Consider the following 24,151-nt stretch of genomic DNA (forward strand, 5'->3'; position numbering starts at 1 on the left):
GTGGGAGAAGCTAAATGTTGGTCTTTGGCACTTAAAGTAACTATGCTACTTGGCATGCTGTCAGCTAAAAAGGACATGATGCTCCTGTTCTGTTAGCCATGTTTTATGCACAACCTGTTTTTGAGCGTCTGTGAAATCAAAGCCCTGTGGTTTGGAGATGACAAGACACTAACCAGGTAAGCAGGCCTGAGAAAAGTGCCAGGCCACTCAGTGATGTCAAGACCAATGCACTTATGCACAGGCTGCAGAGCAAACGTGAGTTTTACTGGCAGGAATTTTGGTTTCTATGTTCTTTAGATACCTCCAAGGCTGGAGCAGCTGCAATCATTTATGAGAATATAGATTTTGGATCTGGGGGCCTAGCATGGAATTTTAGAAGATAAAGACCATCTAAGAGCCACCCCTAAGTGACTGTGGATTCCACTGAAAAGCACTAAAACACCAGAGTCCCTCTGTGGATCCTGCCCTAAAGCAATAAACAGTCTTTAAATTCCTTCCTACCCCTGAGCCTCCCAGGGGGACAAGGCAATTATTTACAAAGTCAATTGGCCCATGACAGGGAGGATTTTTTTTATATCCTTTTTCATTCCCAGCTCCACTCTTGTGCCTTTCTTCAGGACTCCTGCCTTTCTTCACTCTGCTGCCTAAACAATATACACCAAGCATATTTAAGTTCACTATTCCCCACGGGGAACTCTTGCAATTAACTTGCTGTCCTAGTGTGTGGATGAGCAAATTGGGAACGGGCAAACAGTTGATTTGTATTTATGGTGAGCAACTCCTGTGAAGCCTAACAAAAAGTATTATGAGTAGGAATAAAAAAAAAAAAAAAACACCAAACAAAGAAAAAGAAAACCTGCTGTAGTAAGAAAGATAGATTTTAAAATGTCCAATGAAGACTTAGGCCAGGTCTTTAGGTTGAGTTCACTAGTATAAATCAGCTGACTTCAGTTTTTATCAGAGATTTGCCTTCAGAGGAATAGTTTCAATTTTCCCTACCTGTAGATCTGGGGTCTTGTTTACAGTACATAAGATTTAAAGAACCATATCCAGGAATCTACCTCTTCAACGTTCTGCTTGCCTTTTACGTTTGATCTTTTTTTTCTATCATGAAAGAAAAAGTAGCAACATTAAGTAGGGGAAGTTTACTGTAATATCCCCAATGTATACGAACTTGGTTTGTCAGAGGTTGAACATTTTCTTTCCACTTTTTACTTCATTTTACAGTTCCCAGCTGATGGAAACTTTCATGTCTGGTCCTACTGTTGGTTCAGCAGCTCCAAAACTCAAGATGCAAGGCTTGTGTTTCCTTAGAAGGCTGCATGTGGTGCTCCTAATAGAAATACCTCATTCTTGCTACCCTGACAGGAATATTTAAATGCATCCATCACTGACAAAGCTCAAATCAAATCAGATATTAATCAAAGGCTTCACTTTTTCTCTTTTTCCTTTTTTTTTTTTTTTTTAATTTGAAAGAGCTACAACAATAGAATAAATTCAGCAAGAGAAAAATCACTCCTGTTGAAGAAAATGCACATCAAAAATACTGGAGATGTTTCTGCCAAAGGCACTGCCCACATCACTCTCTTCTACCCTATTATTTCTCCTGTACTCCTCTATTGTGTGAGTTCATTTGAGGCTCAGAAGGCCTGGCCCAGGGGCCATGTAATTTCCTGGCTTTTATGGAAGAACTCCTGAGAAAGCACCAGTGGCTCAACACCTAAAACTGACCCAGACAACACAGCAAAAGCCATGCTTATAGAAAGAGATCCAGTTTTGTAAAGAGCCAGGAACCCCAAAAGCCTGTGTAGTTCACCAGAGTAATTATGGACATTAGTCCCTTTAGCAGGGGAAGTTACAACATAATACTGTATCTCATCCCTAAAATTTGAAGTAGTTTTCTCTCAATCCTCTGTATTTGCACAGATCCCCAGCCCTTGGACTGACATGACAGAAGTAACTCTGCCTAACAAGGGAGGCACTCTGGAAGGCTCTTTCTCCTTATAGGGCAAAATAATGGAGAATGGTAGAACTAATGCCTACATAAATATACATGTACACACACAGAGTTACACAGACAGAGGATGATTGCTTGAGTACTCCACAGTCCTCTCCACCCCTTCACCTCCCCCAGTTTCTACTGGTTAATATCAAGAAATCCATTCTAAAGAGCATTTTATTCTATCCTGATGGTTGGACAAGTAGAAAACACTTCTATGAGAAGGATGTAGTTTTCAATGCCCATCATTTTATCATCTAGTCAGGGACAGAATGAATAGGTCTGAGCCAGTAGCAGAAGGCAAATTACCCACCACACATGTATGGACACTGATTCAGAGAAGTTTCCCCCTCCCCTCACCAGGGTGGGTGAGGTGCTGGGTGCTCCAGCCTTGTATAAAAGACTCGACTGTGACATTTTTGTTTGAGAGAAGACTAGCTGAGAGTGTGGAAAGGCACCCACACAGGTTTTCTCTCCCACATTTCTCCAGGGTGCTTCGGAATTGCATTTCAAACTTCTGCTTTGCATAAGCTGTTCAGCATCCCTGACTCTACACAGTGTGGTTCAGTGCACTTTTTGTATAAGTGATACACATTGAATTTTATTGTTCATACAGAAATCAAGGCAAGAGACTTTATATTTTTCTATGCAGGAAACACTGTGTTTGTATTTACCAGCATAGTTCCTTTGAAATCAAAAAGCTAAATCATTTACTGGCCATATTTGAAAATCAGGTGTAAAAATTAGTGTTGATATCACAGAATCACAGAGTGGTAGGGTTTGGAAGGGACCTCTGGAGATCATCTATCCAACCCCTCTGCTTGAGCAGGCACATGTAGAGCAGGGGGGACAGGACCGTGTCCAGGCAGGTTTTGAATGTCTCCAGGGAAGGAGACTCCACAGCCTCCCTGGGCAGCCTGTTCCACTGCTCTATCACTCCCACAGGAAAGAAATTCTTCCTCATGTTCAGGTGGAACTTCCTGTGTTCCAATTTGTGCCCATTGCCCCTTGTCCTGTCATTGGGCACGACTGTTAGAAGTAATTGTAAGATCCCCCTCAGTCTCCTCTTCTCCAGGCTGAACAAACTCAGGTCTCTCAGCCTTTCCTCATATGGGAGATGCTTCAGCCCCCTGATCATCCTGGTAGCTCTCTGCTACACTTGCTCAAGCAGTTCCCTGTTCTTCTTAAACTGGGGGGTCCAAAACTGGACACAGTACTCCAAACGTGGCCTCACTGGGCCAGAGTAGAGGGGGAGGGTAACCTCCCTCTTGATCTGCTGGCCACGCTCCTTCTAATGCATCCCAGAATACCGTTGGCCTTCTTGGCCACAAGGGCACAGTGCTGGCGCAGGGTCAACTTGCTGTCCACCAGCACTCCCAGGTCCTTCTCAGCTGCTTTCCAGCAGGTCAACCCCCAACATGTACTGGTGCATGGGGTTGTTCCCCCACAGGTGCAGGACCTTACACTTCCTTTGTTGAAATTAAAGAGGTTCTCCTCGGCCCAGCTCTCCAGCCTGTCCAGGTCTCACTGAATGGCAGCACAGCCTTCTGGTGTATCAGCCACCCCTCCCAGCTTGGTATCGTCAGTGAACTTGCTGAGGGTACACTCCATCCCATCATCCAGGTCATTGATGAATATGTTGAACAGGACTGGACCCAGCACAGACCCCTGAGGAACACTGCTAGTGACAGGCCTCTATCCAGACCCTGCCCCATTGATCACGACCCTCTGAGCTCTGTTGTTTAGCCAGTTCTCTGTCCACCTCACTGTCCTCTTATCTAACCCACACTTCCTTAGATTGCCTGTGAGGATGCTATGGGAGACATTGTCGAACGCCTTACTGAAGTCGAGGTAAACAACATCCACTGCTCTTCCTTTGTCAACCCAGCCGGTCGTACCATCATAGAAGGCTATCAGGTTGGTTAAGCATGATCTTCCCTTGGTGAATCCATGTTGACTACTTCTGATAACCTTCTTCTGATATGCAGTGGAGCAGTTTTAATTAGCAAATAAGGTATGTGAAAAAATGTGGATATATTTTAAAACTTTTATAACTGAAGAAGTACAACTCCTTTGCACTTTCTTTCTCTTTCTCTACCATAAACACACATCACTTCACTATGCGAGTGAGATCGATATGTACTGCATCTGGGACAAGGCTTTCTCTTCAGAGGAGTGACAGAAATCCTAAGCTCTGTTTAGGATTGCAGTTTTCTGGCAAATCTTAGACAACAATTTCAGACAGGTTTTGATGTCCAGATTACAATAGCAAGCTGTAAAGAGAGATGCCTCTTATTTTTTGAAGTAGTATTTTAAAGTGAAGACAACATGATTTAGTGGCTCTTGTTTATTCAAGTCAGAGATTCAAGTTTCAAATACAAGAATATTTCTTATGCAAAAAAAATGCAGAAAAGGAAATGCAGGCAAGTAAGTATAGAGTCTGGATTCATAGGCAGGGTATTAAAAAAAAAAACACATATCCATATAAAACTGGACATAACTTTTTTTTCTTAGAGCGAAACATGTCTTGTCAGCCTGGCCATCTCAGAAGAGTTTCTGCTGCTCTCCCCTGTTCTCCCCAAGGATCACTTGCCCTTCAGTTCCTAGTCAGATAATGACAGTTACCGTCCAGATATTCCTCTCATGGGAAAGCATATTTTTAGTTGTGTTTTAGCAGACCCAGTACCTCATACTCAACCAAACCTCTACACTTGCAATCAACAGAGATACAAGAATCTGCAGTTCACAGTCTCAACATTTTTACTGCAAAAGAAGGATAAGCAGCTTTTCGTGAAAGAGCCCTTGTGCATTCGATTGCTCTCCTGGGAAAAGTGCACCATGAGAAGCTACAGCTTTCCACTTCCAGCTTTGCAAGGACACCTGAACAGAAATAGACCATTGTGACAGGAAGACAGGAGTGATACTCACAAATACTGCATTTGAAAACCATTACATCAAATCAGTCATTCGTGGAAGATGAGTCCTGTATGGAACCAAAAGGCCACACAGGACTCACATGAATCAGCTCTTCTGTCCTTGGGCTTGTTCTGTTCCCAGCCAGCTCATGGCTCCCTGCACCATGTGCCAGGGGCTTGTGGTGTTGCAGAATGAAAAAGTGAGGTATCCAAAGGGTGCTGGGTGAAGCATAGGATAAAGGGTAGGTCACAGCAGAGGGAATTTTCAGCTGCTGATGAACTTGGGAAGACATGCAAAACTTTTTTCAAGTGAGGCTCAGCTCCAAAGACATCCCTAACTGTTGGAACAATAGACTAATGAGCTAGAGCTTTCACAGGTATACACTTACACAGTGCCACTAGACACTGCCTCTCACTAATCCATATCTGTTCAAGGCATAGGTTGTTAACACAATACTATAATACATACATAATAGCTGTACAAGTCTAATGGTGCTGGATGGGCTGTGCTCTTCTTCCCAGGACAGCCTGAGCCTCAGGGGTTTGGTACATTAGCCCATGGGGCGTTGAGGAGGAGAAGCTGTTGTGCCAGTGACAGTCATTCAGCCTTGTGTCAAGGACTGCCCATTCAGCTCCTCCTCTGGTAAATTGCCAAGCTGAGGCCAGTAAACTCCACTGTGGACCCCAACGTGGCTATTTTGTGATGACCATGATTCAAGAACACCTATCAGTACACCTAACCAGTCCTTCCCTTGCATTGGTCCTACTCCAGTTTCCAGACTATTTCTCAGCCTCAGCAATCTGTTTAAAGACAGCCATGCTTCACTGAAAATTGCTGTAAACAAACCTTCGTGTTGATGTAGGATGACATCTTCAAGATGTAAAGGATATGAACCAATACCCAGGCATAATTTCTATATTTTCTCAGAGCAAAACAGCCTCCCCCCTTTCCTCAGCGTCTTCCCTCTCATTCATCCTTTACCACATCAAATGCACAAATTTATCATTGACTGTTCTTCAGGGAATTAATGCTTCCAGCAAAGCACTGCAGTGACAAGCACACTGCACCGAGACATTCAAAGATTTCCCAAAATGGCAGTGATGAGGACATTTTTAAAGGGGGGATGTGACCTGTGAGTCTTGCCAGACTGCAATTTGCTACAGCACTGAAGGGCCACTAAAAGCACAACTCTCACCTTTCTTCTCATTATTTTTAGATTCAAACGAACCCAAGACAAAGACTGCATGATTAATGCTGAAACATTTTAGTGATGATACATTGCTGACAAATTTGTATGATGTCCTAAGGGTGTCTCTCTTTTAATTAAACAGGGACTCAAAAGCTGTTTGGGCAAGAGGTTTACATTAGAAAAATAATAAAAAAAAAAAAGTCAGCATTGACTATGAAGAAAGACAGCCATTACAAAACAAAGTTCCCTTGGAGTATGGTTAAAATGTGTTTCCAATTGCAGAGCTGACAAACTAACAGAAATTATGCAATTATATTTATTTTTATTTTTATTTTCTTGCCCTCTCAGGAAAAAATTGAGCCATTCAGAGGACTCACCAATGTGAAACAATACAGGATAGATTCTATCATTTAAATGCTGTGTGTTGGGCCAGGCTCTTCAAATCTACCGAGAAAATGGCTCTTTACACAGGATTTGATAACCTAAGTGTGTACACTTTGTAAATCCTGTCAGACTTCCATCATCTAGCACAGGTTTGTGTGGTTTTTTTTGTTTTGATTTTTTTCATTTACTGAAAAATCAAGAAGACCTGGAAAAAAGACTTCCTGGTGGAATGCAGTGGTCATTAGATTAGACTCCTAAATAAGCTTTGCATGAGTGAAAATCAACTGACTTTACTGTTGCTAAAGTTGAAATGTGAATGAGAGATCTATAGAAATGCACGTTTCGGTACAAGCAGTCGATTAAGCAATCTCATTGTTCAAACACTGCTAAATGCCTTGCAGTTATGAGATTTTAAACATCAATACTGTTTTTAAAAGTCAGTATATTACTTTCTCCTCTGGAAGTTTATTGCAGTCTATCTACACTGGAATTAGAGGACTCCTGCTGAGCAGTAAATGCATTGAGACTGAATATCATGAAAGAGATCAAGCAGTTCAACCAAGCTACTGAGCCTAGTCATCATGAATCATTCCTGTGCTTGGCAGGAAACCTTCAAACTCGTTACTGGTGTGTCCAAAATGAGGACAGCTATGGGCACCTAGAGTCAAGGTACTGTTTCTCCTGGAAAGAGGTGTTACAAAGACTCAAATAAAACACCTCAGATTAGGAAGGTCTATGGGAAAACTATCTGCTCCAGCCTCTGGGTTATCACACAGTACTAAAATGGTTCCACACATTAAATTAATTGCCACTTTGCTTAAAATTAATAAAATATTTCCCTGGCACTTTAGTCAGCTTGCCAGAGGGTGTCATTGAAACAACAGACTTGGCTGAATTTTTAATAATCGCGTGACCTCTGAAGCATCAAATATAAGATATCGCAGGAGGTAAGATAAGCCCTCAAAGGCCGTCTTAGCTAGTCATTATTAGGAGATAGATTAGGAGAAAGATTGGAATAGATATGTCTGTCTAGTACATTGATGTAAATAAAGAATAAAATACTAAAGTACAAAACCAATGCAAAATGTAGATCAGTTTCAGTGCTCTTTAAAACTGAATTGACAATTGTTAAATATACGGCAACATTTTCCTTTATGTTCCCTTTTTGTAGCCAGTTCTTGTATTTACTGCATCATTTTATTCCAGCTTTGTTGTCATAGTCTCAGCAATTTACAAGAACAGTTTGTGAAGCCTGAATACAGGCAGCAGGTAAAGGAGTTGGGCAGAGGAGGAAGAAAAATTACAGATGAAGGGGAAGCAGAGCTCTGCCACTGCCAACTAGAGGGGCAGAAGTGTCTGAGATGCAATTAGTAAATACTGTGATTCCTTTTGTGCCTTTTGTGGTTTTAGGTAATTATCTATTGCTAATGAGAACTGCACAGAGAATTCAAATTCAGTTTGGGGAGGATTTCAAGATTTTAAAAGTTAGATTCATCCTGACAAGGAAAAACGTTCCAAACATTGCAGAATTCTGACAGGAATTTGTTTTCTCCTGTTCTATGATCTCATTTAAAATCAGAAGTAATTTTAAAAATATTAAAATGTACTTAAAAGAAAACACTGCAGTATTATGAAGATTCTCACCTTATTATTTTTTCTCTAATCTTTGGAAAAATAAACATAGATACATTAATTTGAAGGAAAGGTATTTTCCAAGGCAAAATGGTCTGTCAACGTTTTCTTTAACCTAGTTTATTGCTACTGCAAGTGAAAGTGGAACACCTAGACATATGTACTGTCATGAAATCAGTCTGATTACATTGTTTGTTCCCAAGTGCATTCTCATGCAGAACTGCTCTGGAGGATAGAAGGAAGTCTGCCAGAGAAAAAGAGCAGGTAAAATTAGCTGACCTCTTACATTTCAGACCTTTTGAGGTAGTAGACAGTATGGTGGTAGCTGGTATTTGTTCTTAGTGGATTAACATAGTATGTTAATGAACTGAGGCTGTCCATTGACCAACGCATTGCACAACTCCTGCCCAGTGGTACTTCGACAGTGACCGATAGCCACAAAGCAAACCTGAATCAGACTGCAAAGGCTGTGATTGATGTGAACCTCAGGCACTGCGCCCTTCCAGAAGACAATGGAGAACATATATATGAAAAACTCAGGATACTAGATTTCTGAAGGAACTTGTCTTTTAGGCTCCAGTGATGCCGTAGTCTTTCAGTGCACATTCCAGTATGTGTGGGCAGCCCCAATGACTTCAGGTACAAATGTGTATATACCTGCAACACACTGCAGGTCCAGAGTCTCAGGGTTGTCTTCCCACATAAAGTCTGAGTTTCACACATAAGAAGCACCAAGCTTTCTGCTATATGTGAGAACAGCCTGATACAATTTTGGAAATAATTCTACAAAGAAGGAAATGCTCAACTATATGTCTGAGGTTTCAGTATTAGGTAACCTTTCACACTGAAGAGGGGAAGTGTGTGGTCTGTGTTTTACAGAAATTCATTTACATTACAGTGGTGTATTTTCTAAGCACAAGGAAGATAATCTTTTCTCTAGAATGCAAAGACTAAAAAGACAAAGATAAATTAAAGCCTGGAAAAGAGAAACAAAACCCAAATAATCTCAATTGTAATAGCCAGTAGCTCTTGTTAATTACAGACTTTCTCCCTCCACCCTCATTTTTTAAAAAAATTGTTAATTCAGTTAATGCACTAAATCCACTGTCTTTAACAGCTACTCCAATTTACAATGCACTGCATTTATTTCTCTTCTCCCAACGTTAAACTTTCTCTCTGTACAATTCATCCATTAAATAAATTCCCAGGATAGGTAAGAGGTTTAGTCTGATAGAGTTACCTTACTCTTCCAAGGTAGCAGGCACCTCCATCCACCATGTAAATCCCTGGCAGGTCTCAAAACCATTGCTTAGCTTCCACCTAATAAACCTCTGCATTGCTGCCAGTCCACACTGCAAAGTCCACCTAACCACTGACAACACCCAACAACTCCTAAGCAGCTCAGGGTTCTGGCTCAGCCTAAAGCTTCACAGAGGGATTCTCACAATGGGCAGGAGAATATCCTAAAACTTGTCATCTGTCAGTCTAGGCAGCAGAGCTAGGATAGGCCAGCAACAGCGAGCAAAGTCTTACTAAACCTAAAAGCAGGCAGCTGGGAGTACAGGGAAAATATGTAGGGATGGAGTTAGCCCTAAACAATAAGTCCTAAATAAGGATCCAGACCGCAATATAGGGCAGAAACTGGAACTGAGACCTTCCACATCCCACAGAAAACTCAAAACAAGCTCTTCTCTTGGAGTAGGGCAGCTTCCCCAACTGCTCAATTACTTTGCATGAGTAACGAGTGACTTGAGGCTACCATGAACCTAGTGACTGCCCTAATCACTGGGCCATGGAATCAGCCTCTCTCTTGTTTAATGAATATTTAATAATAGCACTTCCTTTCCTCACAGAGATGTCATGAGGAAAAAATATTTTAGATTGTTAGGTGCTCAAATACCAAGCAAAGAAACCCATCTAAATTATAATCAGCTATCCAACAGGCCTAGGGCATGAGAGACCAGAGAAAAGACAGATTTAGATGGGACTAGAGGTTAATAGGATTATATTTAGATAGAGAAACAAGAAAGTCAGGTCTGAGGTAGAAAAGGAGTGAGAGAAGAAACAAAGGACTAAAATATTAAAGAAGAGCAGTATGGAAGTTTTAGGAAGTAATTTGACAGGGATGAAAACTCTGGTGAACAAACAAACCTCATTTTTTATGTTTTCAAGCTCTACACCATTAGCTGAACTCTTCATTGCCAAATTGTTCAGCTGACAAGTGCTTTGTTACTCTTGTGAGAGAATGTAAGGATTTTAAGAAAATGTCTAACTCTTCAGCTCAGCTCAGCAGGCTGAAAGTTCAGAGGGTAGGAAACCATTTACCATGTGAATAAACTGAAAAATGCCTTTGAAAATTGCGTTTTTAATTACAGTTGACATTTCTGAGCCTCCTGCTGATGGTATCTCTCTAAAAGAAAAAAATGACATAATCTGAGACAGAAGAAACACTATAGGAGAAACTGTAATACAGTTCACAAGCTACTATTGATAGAGGCATTGACTTCACATAGCCACTCACCACAGTGTTGTCGAAACACCTTTCATGCATTAATGAACTTCATCTCATATAAAGTCTCTGAATTAGCAAAGCAGCAGTATTCCTGATTCACTAAGAGATTTCAGGAGCAATTTCTAACTCTTCGGCTCAGCTCAGCTCACCAGCTGAATTACTGTTGTATTCCACCACCTCTGATCCAAACCTCTGTTCTTCTGTGGCTCCTCCAGTGTCAGGGATGCACTCCCCTGCTTCCCTCTTGAGCCCCAGTTGTAGGGACAATGCTGGAGATGCAGAGAATGGTGTTCTCTGAAGCCCAGTCATTTAGGGTTGAGAGAGCTGAAAGTCAGTCACTGCAGTCTGAGTATAAATTAGAGGATTGAAAAGATAGCCAGGCAAGATACTATGCAATCTTAAAAAAAGAGAAGGCCTTCTCCCTTTTGCCCTTGTTTTTCGGCTATCGTACCAAACCAAGAGCTAGATTGCAGGAAGTCTGCCATGACTGAACAACCTATAGAAGACCCCAAGCTCTACCACTCAAAACTTCAGCATTTTTTCCCTTTGGCAAAGGGAGAAGATGTTACTCTGGAACAGGAAGATTTTATCAGCTGCCATGACTTCCTTTCCTCCATGGAGGAAGAGCCCCGAGCATCATGGAGTCTACAGGACTTCAAATAAGTTTTGTCTCTATGTTTTCGTTCCATGGGTCTAATGTCCGCTCAATTTAATCTGGGGAAGTACAAGGACTATCTCCCACATTGCTATGACAACAAACATGCTAGTAAACTAAACCCTGCTAGGCAGTACTCCCAGTCACTGAAATATGATTGATTGTCTGTGCTGTTAAACACTTAGAGCAGTGCCTGGCACACATCTGGCCTATGCTAACTAATACTTCCCCATACAATGGCCAGTTACAGTTCAGGAGTTAAACACAGGCAGGGACCATTCATAAGCTGCAGTTTACATGTAGCTACCTGCTTTTGGAGGCTAGGAGAGTTTCCTTATGTGGAAGCAAAGCTTTCTATACCAATAGGGCTCATTAGTCCAGAACTTTCCCAGAATCATTAAATTCACTAGGGAAGATGTAGCGATGAAGGCGACGTGTATCAACTTCTTGCACAGAGACACCTTCAAAGCAAAACAGGTCCTTATGTATGTGTCATGGTCACCTTGCTCCAGCCTGCTCAACCCAAAGTAAGCTTTCTTTACTCTTAACTATAAAAGTATCCTTCTAGTACTTCTAATACTAACGATTAGCAGAAGCCAACATATTCACATGTACAGTACATGACTTTTTTGATCCTCATTAAACTCAGTGCTAAAGAAAAAACACCCTTTTGACACAGTTACCAGTTGGTAGGGGTGACTAAACAACATGAATATGTACAGCACAGAGGCATATGAATTGGATCTGTTCCCAGATATCTGTACTAATGTGATCATAACCTCATCACCATCTACTTCCTCCAAATACAGATAATTAATTCATTTTCAAGAAGATAAAACTGACTAGGAACTGAGAATATGTTATATCTGATGTGCTAAGAGCTCTGCCTAGTCCAGTCCCATGCCTCTATCAAAGAGCAGCACCAGTTAAATGCGTTAGTACCTCCTGGCAAGCAAATGTCAGATAAACTGAATTCATCCATGATCTGTAAGAGTCAGCAATTGGTATCAAACATGAAAATCAGATTTTAGAGCTTTTCCAGAAACTTACTTACCAGCCAAGGTATTAACTGTAGCCTTGTAAATGACCAGTCTCAAAAGCTTGAGTGCTAACAAATCATTTTTATGCTAGGCAGATGAAAAAAGCTAAGACAGAAATCCAAATTTCGAATCAGCATATTTTAAAATGACCTATAACTCAAAAAGTCTAACGAAGTGCCAAACTTTGCAGAAATATTTCCTTTCTTTCATAGGAAATGTGGCAATTTTCTGGCCAAGTTAAGGTGCCAATTCAGGAAAGCATCACTATTCAAAAAGGATGTAAGCATATGCTTAACTTGAAGCATGCACTTGAGTCTCTTTGAGTTAATGATAGGATCTAAGCACATATTTACATTTAAGCACATGTCTGAGTGCTTTCCTCCATAGAGACAGATTTAAGCTTGTGCTTCAGTGCTTTCACTGTCTAATTTTCCAAGACAAAGCTATAGGTAGAGATAAAATAGTGTGTTAGAATGGAAGCTGCTTGCCAGGCTAAGTGCATATAGAAAATCAACCTCTGCAAAATTATATGCAAACATAAAGGCGCACAGCTCATTAGTTGGGCACTGAGGGGGAGAGGGACAATAAGCCCCTGAACTCTGGTCCCAGCTCACAGAAATTACAAGAGCTGGGTCTTTTAGCTGACTGAAGAGGTGATGGGAGAACTAATACTTGACTTACAGCCACCTTGACTGAATCTGAAGTTAAAGCAAGAAAGGATATAACAGTAGATGTTTCTTTGGATTTGACTCAAGCCCAGGACAAGACAGGCACTATTTGGGGACAAATAGCCTCAGGCTATCGGTGGTGGCTGTTGCTCTGAATACCTTTGAAAAAGGTGCAGAGTTGTGGCAGTGGGACAAGAAGGAGATAGTGATGTTTGGAAAGAGCTCAACACTGTAGTTTTCTGTTTTATTGGGACTTTGAAGTACTTCCAGTAATATGGAGTAACATATTGCCATGGCAAGATTCACAACACATCGGAGTTTTGGTGAAATAAAGGTTTAACAGCTATTTGAGGATCTGGTAATTTTGAGATTCCCCTCAGCCCCCTGCCCCAAATACATAGAAAAGTCAAAATACCTCGAATCTAGAGTTCTTCTTTGTTCATAAAATTGTTAACAAGTTTTATCAGTTTTGTGGGATTCCTCCTGCATTCTACTGTTAACTGCAGTAACTGACTGAAGCTGTGACTGAGTGTACTGAGGAATCAAGGTGACATAGATAATATAGAGCTCTTACTGATGTGCACTGAAGTGGTGGGACTCAGAAATTTCTCCTCTTTGACATGCAGACAGAGTCAGTGATTCATGCACACACACCATTAACATATAGTCCTATAACCTACTCATCCAGGCTATAGGGAAAATAATAAAAAAATCATGCAAACTCCCTGCACTGACATGACTAAATTTTGTCAACTGAATCATGTGTGAAAGCAACCCATAAGTTTCCCTTAGGTAGCTAAAGTGGATAAGAAAGAAAACTGTTGAGATAGGTCAGGGAAGTCTATGCTCTGGACCATCACAGCAATTCTGCACAACTGCTAGTGGTATTCGTAAGATGGGCTGCAAAGGTGCCTTAGACAAGTTTTAAACTGGCTTTCAGTGCAGAATCTGAAGGGAAGAAGTAGCAACATTACTGGCTCCTCACAACTGGGACCCATCACCCAGATTAAGCATGGAAGTAAAATTACTGCTGCTAACGTACATTGGCCACGTAAAAGATAACTACATCAGGACAGAGCGGTTGTCCTTGATATGCCCCTTCTGAATCCAGGAGCCAAGCACCAAATTATCTGAGGTGAATTGACTTACTAATGTTAATATTCTCTCCTTCATTAGTTGTTGTTTATAATAGTGTTTGTTATTTTCAATATTTTAATAGTACTTATTCTATAAAGGACATTGAAGAAATTATTTTTTTTCTAGTACAGATATAGGTATGGACAGATAGAGATATAAAACTGACAAGAGCTCTTAAAGATGTTTCCATACCAAGCACAGTTTTCTAAGTGTAATCTTGAATGTATTCAAGCTAGAAAGATGTGTCCCCAGAGAATAGAGTACAATAATCCTAAGGCTAGATTCATTAAGGAAGGCTGGATTGGAAGTAGTTTGGGGATAATATAAGAAAAATATAGCACAGTATTTTTTTAAAAAAAAGTATGCATGCTGAGTAACCTCAACTGAACAATTAAACACATACTGAGAATTTTTCTCCTAATGTTATTATATAGTCTGTAGCACGTCCTACTAGTACTAGAGAACATTTGCTTCTGAAAATAGATATTTTTGCTACCATGAATCATAGCTGAGCTGCAGGCCAATGTCAGTATTTTAGATGAAACAAAAAATCACGTCATAAATAGAGAAAATGCCATGAAATCAAAGTGTGTACTAAAGCTAAAATATATAAATCCCATTAAATATATATATTACATTCCCTTTAAAAACTGCCATCTTTCATACCCATCAACAAATCAGACTGAGATGCAATATGTAGCAATAACTAGCCAGTCTTGACTCAGTGCATCATTCAGCCACTTCATAGCTAGACAAAAGTAACCTAAGCAGGTTATTTTAAAGGATAAATAGACCATTAAAATGATCTAATGATGACCATTCATCTTAAAACCACATTTTGATACTTAATTCAGTGTTCTAAGTGTATCTGGAATTAATCTGAGTCAATGGGGTAGCATATGAAAGATAGCAATGCAATAATCCTGGGACTATATTCACTAAAGGAGGCTGCACTGGAGAGGGTTTCTCAATAACAAGCATGAAAACAAAGGTATAGACATGCAGCAATCTAAACTGAGTTATTAAAAAAATTTGATTACTGGACTTGCAGAGGCCAATTTATTTTTATATCCATTGTTCCAGCACACTTATGTCCTACATTGTTAATGCTGAGCTTGTGAGAAGAAAAAGATGGTATGTAAATCAGATGTTAGACAAGACTCTTAGCTAAACTAGCCAACAGGGAAACACCAGGAACAAGACTGCACTTTTAATATCACCTGTTTCCAAGGCTCAATGCCCTGTTCCATGCAACCAACAGGCATCTTCCACTACCATGTGCTGACAGCTCAGAATCATCCCTGATACCAGAAGCACCTCATATACAGCACCATGTGGCTTCAGGTTTATCCACTTGGTGCAAAAGCAGTATACACACATTTTTAGTTTTCTTGGTTGTGAGCTATCACCCAAGAGTTGGGGATAAGTACATGTGCACAGTGCTGAGAGTGATCCCGATTCCACTGTGCTATGCCCTTACCTCCTGTACAGTTACTTCCCACACATGTCACCCGAGAGTCTCTTGCAACTTTTTGGACTATGTTTGTTGTTTGGAGCTGCTGTTGTTTGCAGCTGTCGCTGAATACAGTCTGGAGGGATCACCCTATGATAGTGGAGAGTATTCAAACAACTTTAACAAGAGAGAGAGAGAAAGGCTCCTCCACAGAATTATTTCAGACAGAAACTTAAGCTTCACTTCTTGGGGAAGTTTCTTTTTCATCTAACTACCTAGGGAGATTAAGGTGACTAAACATCTAAAATAAGAATCTAGGAAATATAAATCTCCCCCTCCCCTTCTGTACATCATCAAGTTTTTATTATGGTGCTATTCCATACGCAGGCGGTGTCTAAAACTTAGTAAGACTTACAGCATTATACGCTGTCCTTGGGTGCTTGCCTCTCAGAGCAGGATGTACAGCTTTGTTTAATCTTTCAATTTATACTTTTTTCTTGTTGCACAGCCACCTCAGTACAGCAGGTCTACACTACACTTAAATGAGTAATGGTCATATTAGCTTGGAGCTGGAGGAGGTAGAGGTGCACTAGTGTGGCACGGCACTAAAGGAAATACACCCTGCTAAGAGGAAGGCATATCACTCAGGAGAACAGGCTGCTACTGTGCTGGTATCAGACACTGAGACCAGAACCACATTAGTATCACCATGACGTGAATATGCTTGTTCCTATCAGCATTAGCTCTGAAACCTAGATTACACTCCAGTGCACAGGTAATACAAGATCCTCCTCTCCTAATATCTAACTGGCAGTCTGCTGCATGTGGGTAGACAGGGACACTACTCAGGTGTCTGCCACATACAAGCTTCCAGGCTTATTTTCCAAGGCTAAAAGATTAGCCTCAGAAACTTCACAAACCACTAACTGAAGCTAAGCATTCTGCATAGGTGAATTTAAAATTTTTCTACCAGACACCTCTTATGTGATCTTGGAGACTATTTTAATATATCATTGCAGAACAAGTCATAAGATTTTCATTTTTCACTGCTCCAATACCTGAGCTTTGCATCAGCTTTTGGCACTGAAAATGGGTTTGGATGACAAAGCAATGTCTGAAGTGAAACATATTTTCCTTCCAATATGTTGGGTTTTTGTATGAATAAAACCTTTGCTATCAGATGCTGGAGTGCTCAGTGTTTAAGGTAGTATTGCTGTGAGCAAGAGTGAATGGAAGCATATGGAGATCAATTGAGTTATTCATAAGGTGCCACCACAACAAACTAAGCAGGCCACCTGCTGTTCCACTGCCTCAAGAGGCTTTTCTCTACAACTCATTTTAAAATAATTTGGTGGCAAGGCTGGCACTGAAGTCACATTATAAACTGGAAATTCAGCAAAATCCTCACCAGGGTTGCGCAGAGAGGGATGTTTACATACATACATGCATCTGTGTCTTTTTTACACACATGTTGCTTGTACAATTCAACAACACTGCATTGCTGCTTTAGAGAAATACAGTATGCAGAAATCAAACAGTTCAGCAATTAGAGTTCCTACAGCAAAATTACCTCAATCACTTTGTGAATTCTGCACATTTTACAATATGCATTAGACAATAAAGTAATACAGTTAACAAGGGACAGATAAGGAAAGCAGTAATAGATTGTGTTGCATTACATAGGACAGATTTCCTTTAGCTTCTCCACCTAATCTCCATGCTTCAAATATTACCATCCTCTGCCATTTGTGGGCTAGCTTTATCCTGTGCTTGCTTTTCACTTAAGAACTGCTCATTTGATATAAGAACTTCCCATTTCCTGAATCTGTTCATGGCTAGGCTGGAAGCTTAGGGCAGAGAAGGGCATCTGGCAGACTTTAGGGTTTCCTCAGTCCCCTTCCATGCCACACTGATTTCCTTTAAGCTCTTGAATCCCATGTCTAAACACCTTCTTCCAGGCATTCCTCAAAAGGACACATACAGACAGAAAATCCTGCTCTGTCATATGCATCAGCCTCTCAAAATGCAGAAGAGTCTTACAGATGAACTTAAGCCATGGTTCACCTTCAGATATGGTTCACTAAGACCCCATGGTATGTCACTAGTGTTAAGCTTTTACCTGAGTGCCTTGCTTAATGGAGCCCCTGGCCTTTCCTCATGAACTTAAGACTTGAGCATAAAAGACATCTCAGCAGCCCACGGGAGGCCTGCCCTATTTTTAACCACCCCAATGAAGTCAGCCTCTTCTGCTCCCTTAGCTACTCTCTTTCCCCATCCACCCTGCCTCCCTCACAATGCACACGTGCTCCACACACCACACACGTTTCCCACATTCTGAATGCTTTCCTGTCTTTCATTTCCCACTTCTTCCTCCAGGAACCTGGTCCTCATTCTTATTTATTCTCCCCACTTTGCTGCTTGGGCAATTGTTAAAAAAATAAAAAAATTCATTAAGTGCATAGGAGAGTGGGTATCTCTGCTTTCAAGCCTTTGGCCTGCCCCTGTGCCAATACTGTGATCCTGTCCCACTCAGCATGGTCCACCTAGAGAGAAACAGGGACTGGGGGGGGGGGGGGGCGGAAATGAGCTGCTAAATTCTAGCAAATCTGCAGGAAACACGCAATCTGTAGGCTTCAAAAGAGTTCAAAGAGAGCAGTGGTGTGGCTGGACTACTAACCAGTATACTCTAATCGTATTTTTTGTACTCTAATAGTATTTTTCCTCTTAATCGTTATCAACCTACAGGAAAACATTGCAGTATTCATAGCTGTGAGAACGGCTGCCTCAACCAACCAAAGCCGACCCCTAAACTCTCCTTTATTTGTTCTGGAGTGTGTTGTATTGTTCAGTGTGGTTATCACTGTCCAAGGAAATGTTTTATTTTCCACTGTGTGTTGTATTTTTCAGATCTTTAGCTGGACTATTACAGTCTCATGCTGGGCTGTCAAAACAACTCAATCTATGCTGACTAGCAACAGAGAAACATACAGTTTCCATCCAGTGCCTCCAGAGTAACAGTTCAAATAGGGAAGCATCAGGGACTGTGATCTGAATATCAGAAGCTCACCAGGATTAGAAGTCTTAAAAAAGACTTCTATGGGTAATAAATTATTCATAACTTCAAACTATCTTAGATAATTAAAATTACCTGCTTTCAGCAGATATGCCATCTACTACAATGCCTTCCTCTTCTAAGAGATCTGATTGACACTATCTCTTTCAGATAGCTGTATCCACTCTGTGTTTATACATTTGACAGGTGCACTGTACGTACCCTGTGCTGTATTACTTGGTTGTGCGTGTCAGTGCGTGCGTGCACATAAAAACTCATACAAGCAAAGTCTCCTATTGTGTTATGAGTCTGACAGCAAGTATGCTATAATACAACAGGTTGGGTTTAACCTAATGTGCCACAGAAACAGCATATCATGCAGATAAATGTCCTTAGCAGCTAGGGTGCAGGGAATAAATAACAAACGCTACGACAGGGAGAAAGAGGCAAGTAAAATCCTCTGTTCCATGAAGAAGCTGACACCAAGTATGCTACAATACCAACTGACAGTAACGTGAAGCTAGATTTCTTCATTGAGGTGATGTCAACTTACAGTGAGATTTGGCTTGACGTTCCCTGAAGTCTGTTGAAATATAGGCACTGTGGTTTTACTCTCCCCATTCTCTTTGCAAACAGCACGTGGAACACATATTCTTTGCAAATGACTGTGTGCCACTGGTGACAATATTGTACCACACTGCTCCTCAGCAATCTGAGACATCATTTACTAACCCAGGAAAATGGAGGGAGAGAATATATTTCTTCAAATCATGGTCCTGAACTTTTGACTTGAAGAAAATGTTAAAAATTAGGAAGTCTTTTCAATTCCTAAGAGAAGCATGGTAATTTCAGTTTGGAAGACTGAAAATTTCCTACAGTTAAGAAACAGTCAAGTATTTTAATATAATTCTGTACTATGCAGCCTTCAAAACTCATATCACTTCCATTCTTAAGCATCTATAAAAAGAGAGGCACTACAATAAAATTAAATCACAATGTGATGTGTGGAGCCAAGTAAATGCATTGGTTGAAATGTGTAGGTTATGAGACGTTTGTAGACAGAAAGAAAACATAATTAATTTAAATCACATGCTTACCTTGACTGAAATTACACACATATCATATATGCTGTTCTCCTGACTATCTCAAGCAGCTTATGGAGAAGATTATTTTTTTTTCTTTTAACTTATTGGCTAAACCTCTTCTATTTGTGACTCATTAGATTATGCTGGCTTCTGAAACAATACAAAATGATGATGTCATAGACTAAAAAATAGTAAGCCATCCCCTTTTGTTGAGACCTTCTACCAGTTCAAGCAAGATGGCAAAGAAAAAAATCAAAAAAGGCAAAAAGGAACACCAGTCTCAAAAAAAGGGGATTAATTCAGTGTCTATAAACTTTATCTTTCCTAATTCTCTGCCCTTTTGTTTCACAAAGAGGAAATAGCCCTTACTTCTAAAGGGAGGAGTAGGCTCTGGTTCTTATTTCTGTTTGTTTTCACTTCCTTGCTCTGAAAGTAAATGGATAAAAGACTATCAATAAAGAAGAGCAAAGAGCATAAGTTACATCAAAGAACTGGTAGTGGGAAGCAGGGAGGTTGTATTTAACCTAACTAGCCACAGGAACAACATATCATAGATAGATGCCCATAGCTGCCATGGTCCAGGGGAAAAATAACAAATGCTCTCATGTGGAGAAAGAGACAAGATTTTTTTCTTCATATTTGAATAGTGGACCGGGTACTTCCCACCCCTTTAGTTTCAAGGCTACATGTTATCCATTATAACCAGAAATCATCTTTATGTAATAGAACAAAAAGGAAAGTCCTCGTGTAAGTACAGCAATACATATGAAATGCATTGTCCTTCCGTGAGCTTTAACATTAAGAGGGTCCTCTAAGTTCTTTAATGTTGGAAATCAAAAACAGTGATAAGACCATCCTTTAAAAGAAATTAAAACTACACTGAAAGGAACCTTGAGTGTGCTACAAGATGACGATTGTGCTGTTCCGCTAACCTGAACTGTTTGTGTGACAACCGTGAGTGTCAGAAATATTACAAGATGATTTAATTCATACTACTCTAAGTCAAGGTCATACTTGATCTCTGTTCCCAGAGGTGCTTAGAGATGACTTTCAATGGATTCAAATTATGGGCCAGATCATTAAGTTAGTTGACTGACTCACCCTTTCTTGCTGTTAATAGAGAACTCATCTTGGTGATTTTCTGCACGGCTGTATGGATAACCTGAATTTATGTAGACCTCAGCAGTTCAAATTTGGAATGTGTTGCAAGCAGTGCAACAACCAGTGCCTGAAGCTTATTAGCATGGAAAAGTGTTCATCCTTCATCGCATTATTCTGAAACACTCTCCACTACATAACACACTGTACATGTGGTAGCTGTAAGTTAAAGTCCGTTATTTGCATGCAGAGAGATTGAGGAGCAGCTAACACTTCATAGACCTTGGAGACAAAATTCGTTCCCTGGATGCAGACAGCCCATCTCACCACTGCCTTCTGCTCCAAGCATGAAAAATCATATTAAATATTAAATAGGCTGAAATACACCTCAAGGAGTCCTTTACCCCACCTCCTAACCCAAGACAAAATCAATTATATACAACATCTTTCCCACCAAATGTTTGCCTAATCTGCTCAGAAACAACATCAGTGAAGATTTGCCCCTCTTTCCAGAAAATTTATTCTGATGCGTAACTATCCTGACCATCTACAAGCCTCGATTGATACATAACTTTAATCTCCCTTGGTGAAAACTAATGTCTTTTTTCTGATGTATTAGGGACAGAACAGTTCATTCCCTTTCCATCACTTATCAGTCCCAGCCCTTCCTTCTCTTGACTGAACCACTCCCACATGTGTGATCGCACAACATGCCCTTCAGTCTCTGGAATGTCCCATATTGGACCACCTCTTTCTGCAAGTGCAGTATCTCAAACTGGACACCATATTTCGGTCTGAGGCCCTTTCTCCGATGTGGCAATATTCTAATATTGCATAGGTGACTACATAATCAAGTCGCAGGTTGATTAAGGGAATCCTTACACCAGGTCTGACCCTGACTCAGAGGATTTAAATTCCCTGTGTGCCCGCTACCTCTCCAAGCTTTATTTAACTCTCCACTCCTTAATGGTAGAGGGGATAACAAGTTGTGCAAACATGTAATATGAAGTTACGTTAGTGTAGCAAACCTAAGCAACAGGAAATGTTAAAAACTCCTGATTCCCTTTCCAAACTCAGTCAAGCTTCAAAGTAAGGTTAAAGGGACAGGGTTCCAGATTAAGGGATGGGTACAGTAATAGAATGCAATTCATTATCACAAGGCTAGAAAGAGGCAAAATGAGACAATGCAGAAGAATGACAGCAAGAGCACTTTTCCAGGTATTACAGTTGTGTGTGCACCAATGGACTCACTCTTCTCAAAGACCCTTTTGATGCAGTTGTATGTGTATTATCTAGAGCTCTGGTAACTTTGGTGGAACCTGAGTGATCGAATGTGCACTCAAAAACGGCAAATGTTCAGAGCAAACTATGGACAATGGAAGGCATACAGGACTCTTTCTGACTGGGGAGGAGAGGAACAGCGGGGAGCCTGCCATTCAGCAAATAAAACGGGACATTTCCCAGAAATCAAAGAAGGCTACTGTCAGAAAGATTGAGAGTGATTTTAAAGCAGGGAAGTCCAGAAAGCATTTTCCACAATTCCCTGGAGAACTCCTGTTTATTGTTGGCACTAAGGAAAGACCACTGCTCTCCCCAGGGCAAGGCTCTAACCCTATAGCAATCCCTTTTCAATAGCCAAAAAGGCCTGCAGACCCCACACACACCCATAGGTGTCTAAGTGCCATTGAAATATGGCGACATCAGAGACCCATCAGTTAAAAGGAAGCTGAAATAAGCTTTCCTACAGTGCCATAAAGATTTACCAAAGATAAGAGGTCGGAGGAGTTAACAGCATTACTAAGCACCATTTTCTAGCCTGCTCAGTTCCTCATGCCATTTAACTGAGTTCAATGGAGTCAGACATAGCTCAGGTTAGGGGATAATTTGGCCACCAGTGCCTCCCTTGAACTTTTTGTTCTGGCCTTTGGGGGTCCTACCTGGCTGTGTCTGTAGAGCTGGAAGAGAAAATCTATCTCAACAAAAAAGAAAAATAAATCAAATGAAATAAAATCCAAGTACAAAAATGAGAAAAATCAAAGTTTACACGACAGATAAACTGTTTGTTAGACTTAGTTAAAACAAGAAGGAAAATCACTGTAATTCCACTTTTTGAGGAAGTCTGTTAGACCAGTCACTGGATCTGTGGGCAGCACACTCTCTTCTTTACAAACTATTGGCCTTTCTCTGTTCCCACCTTGTGAAAAAGTTAATGAAGAACAGACAGTTCTGGTGTCATTTGTGGAAAACAAGCAAGTACCTTCTAAAGACTTTGCCTCAGAGGCAACAAGCTTTAATATTACTGCAAAATGGGAAGTGTCCATGAAATCTGTGGCTCAGAAAAACTCTCCATCCACATTGGTCACCTACCCTTTGAAAACTGTAACCCGAGAACTTGCTTAGACTGGAGTGAGCTAGGCAGGCAAAAAAGATCCTTTATCAGGACATTTTCACAACATATTGAATGGAATAACTGATAGGCACAGTGCCTTGGAAGCTACCCTGCCTTGCAGGATTATTAAAAACAACTGTTTTCCTCTGAGTTCCTACTAAGCATTATCATAAGGACACCTCTAACCAAGGAGTTTCACAGATTAGAAGCTGGGTTTTGAAAACTTTGTGAGCACCCACAGCCGATGTCCACAGCTGGAGTAAATCCTGGGTGTCCATCAACTCTCTAACCACAGCTGAGTTGCTGAGCCACTCCACGTGTCTCTCAAGTACAATATGTTAGCCTGAGGGTCAGAAAGGAAAAATGCTCTTGGTCACACACGGCTGAATTCATTTGTAGAAAGCCCAAATCGGACCATACAAAGAGGATTCATAAGAAGCAACTCTGATAGCTGCAATTCCCAGGCAGAAATTCAGTCAAGGAAAAAAAACTCTGGCCAGAAAGACTGCTTGTGCAAAACTGTAAGCAGAATATCACAAGTTGTGTTGAAGCTCTTTTGAAAATGCGGCAACCTGTTTTATTCATCTCTCTTTCTTAAATGGGGAATATGTTGCTAATTATGTACTGGACTGCACAGCATTCTACTGAGTAGCAAACTCAGTTTTCTGACAGCTGTTACTGTACTTTTATGAGACCTTGATCTTTTGGAAGATACTGTGTTGTCTCAGACAGTTATATTAAAACCTTTTTCTCCGAGAACAAAATCTGAAAAAGAGGAATGAGTCAGACATTTGGGTTCTTCTCCTCTAATAGGTTTCTGAAAGCACCAGATCTTGCAAAAACCATTCCCAACAGCTATCTTTTCTGCAAGAGACATATGGTCCTGCAGAATAAAGATCTGCTCTGTCCTTTCATGGTGGGGGTGAGTTTTGCAAAGTGCTT

Source organism: Phalacrocorax carbo, chromosome 2, assembly GCF_963921805.1.
Source record: "Phalacrocorax carbo chromosome 2, bPhaCar2.1, whole genome shotgun sequence".
Taxonomy (NCBI): Eukaryota; Metazoa; Chordata; class Aves; order Suliformes; family Phalacrocoracidae; genus Phalacrocorax; species Phalacrocorax carbo.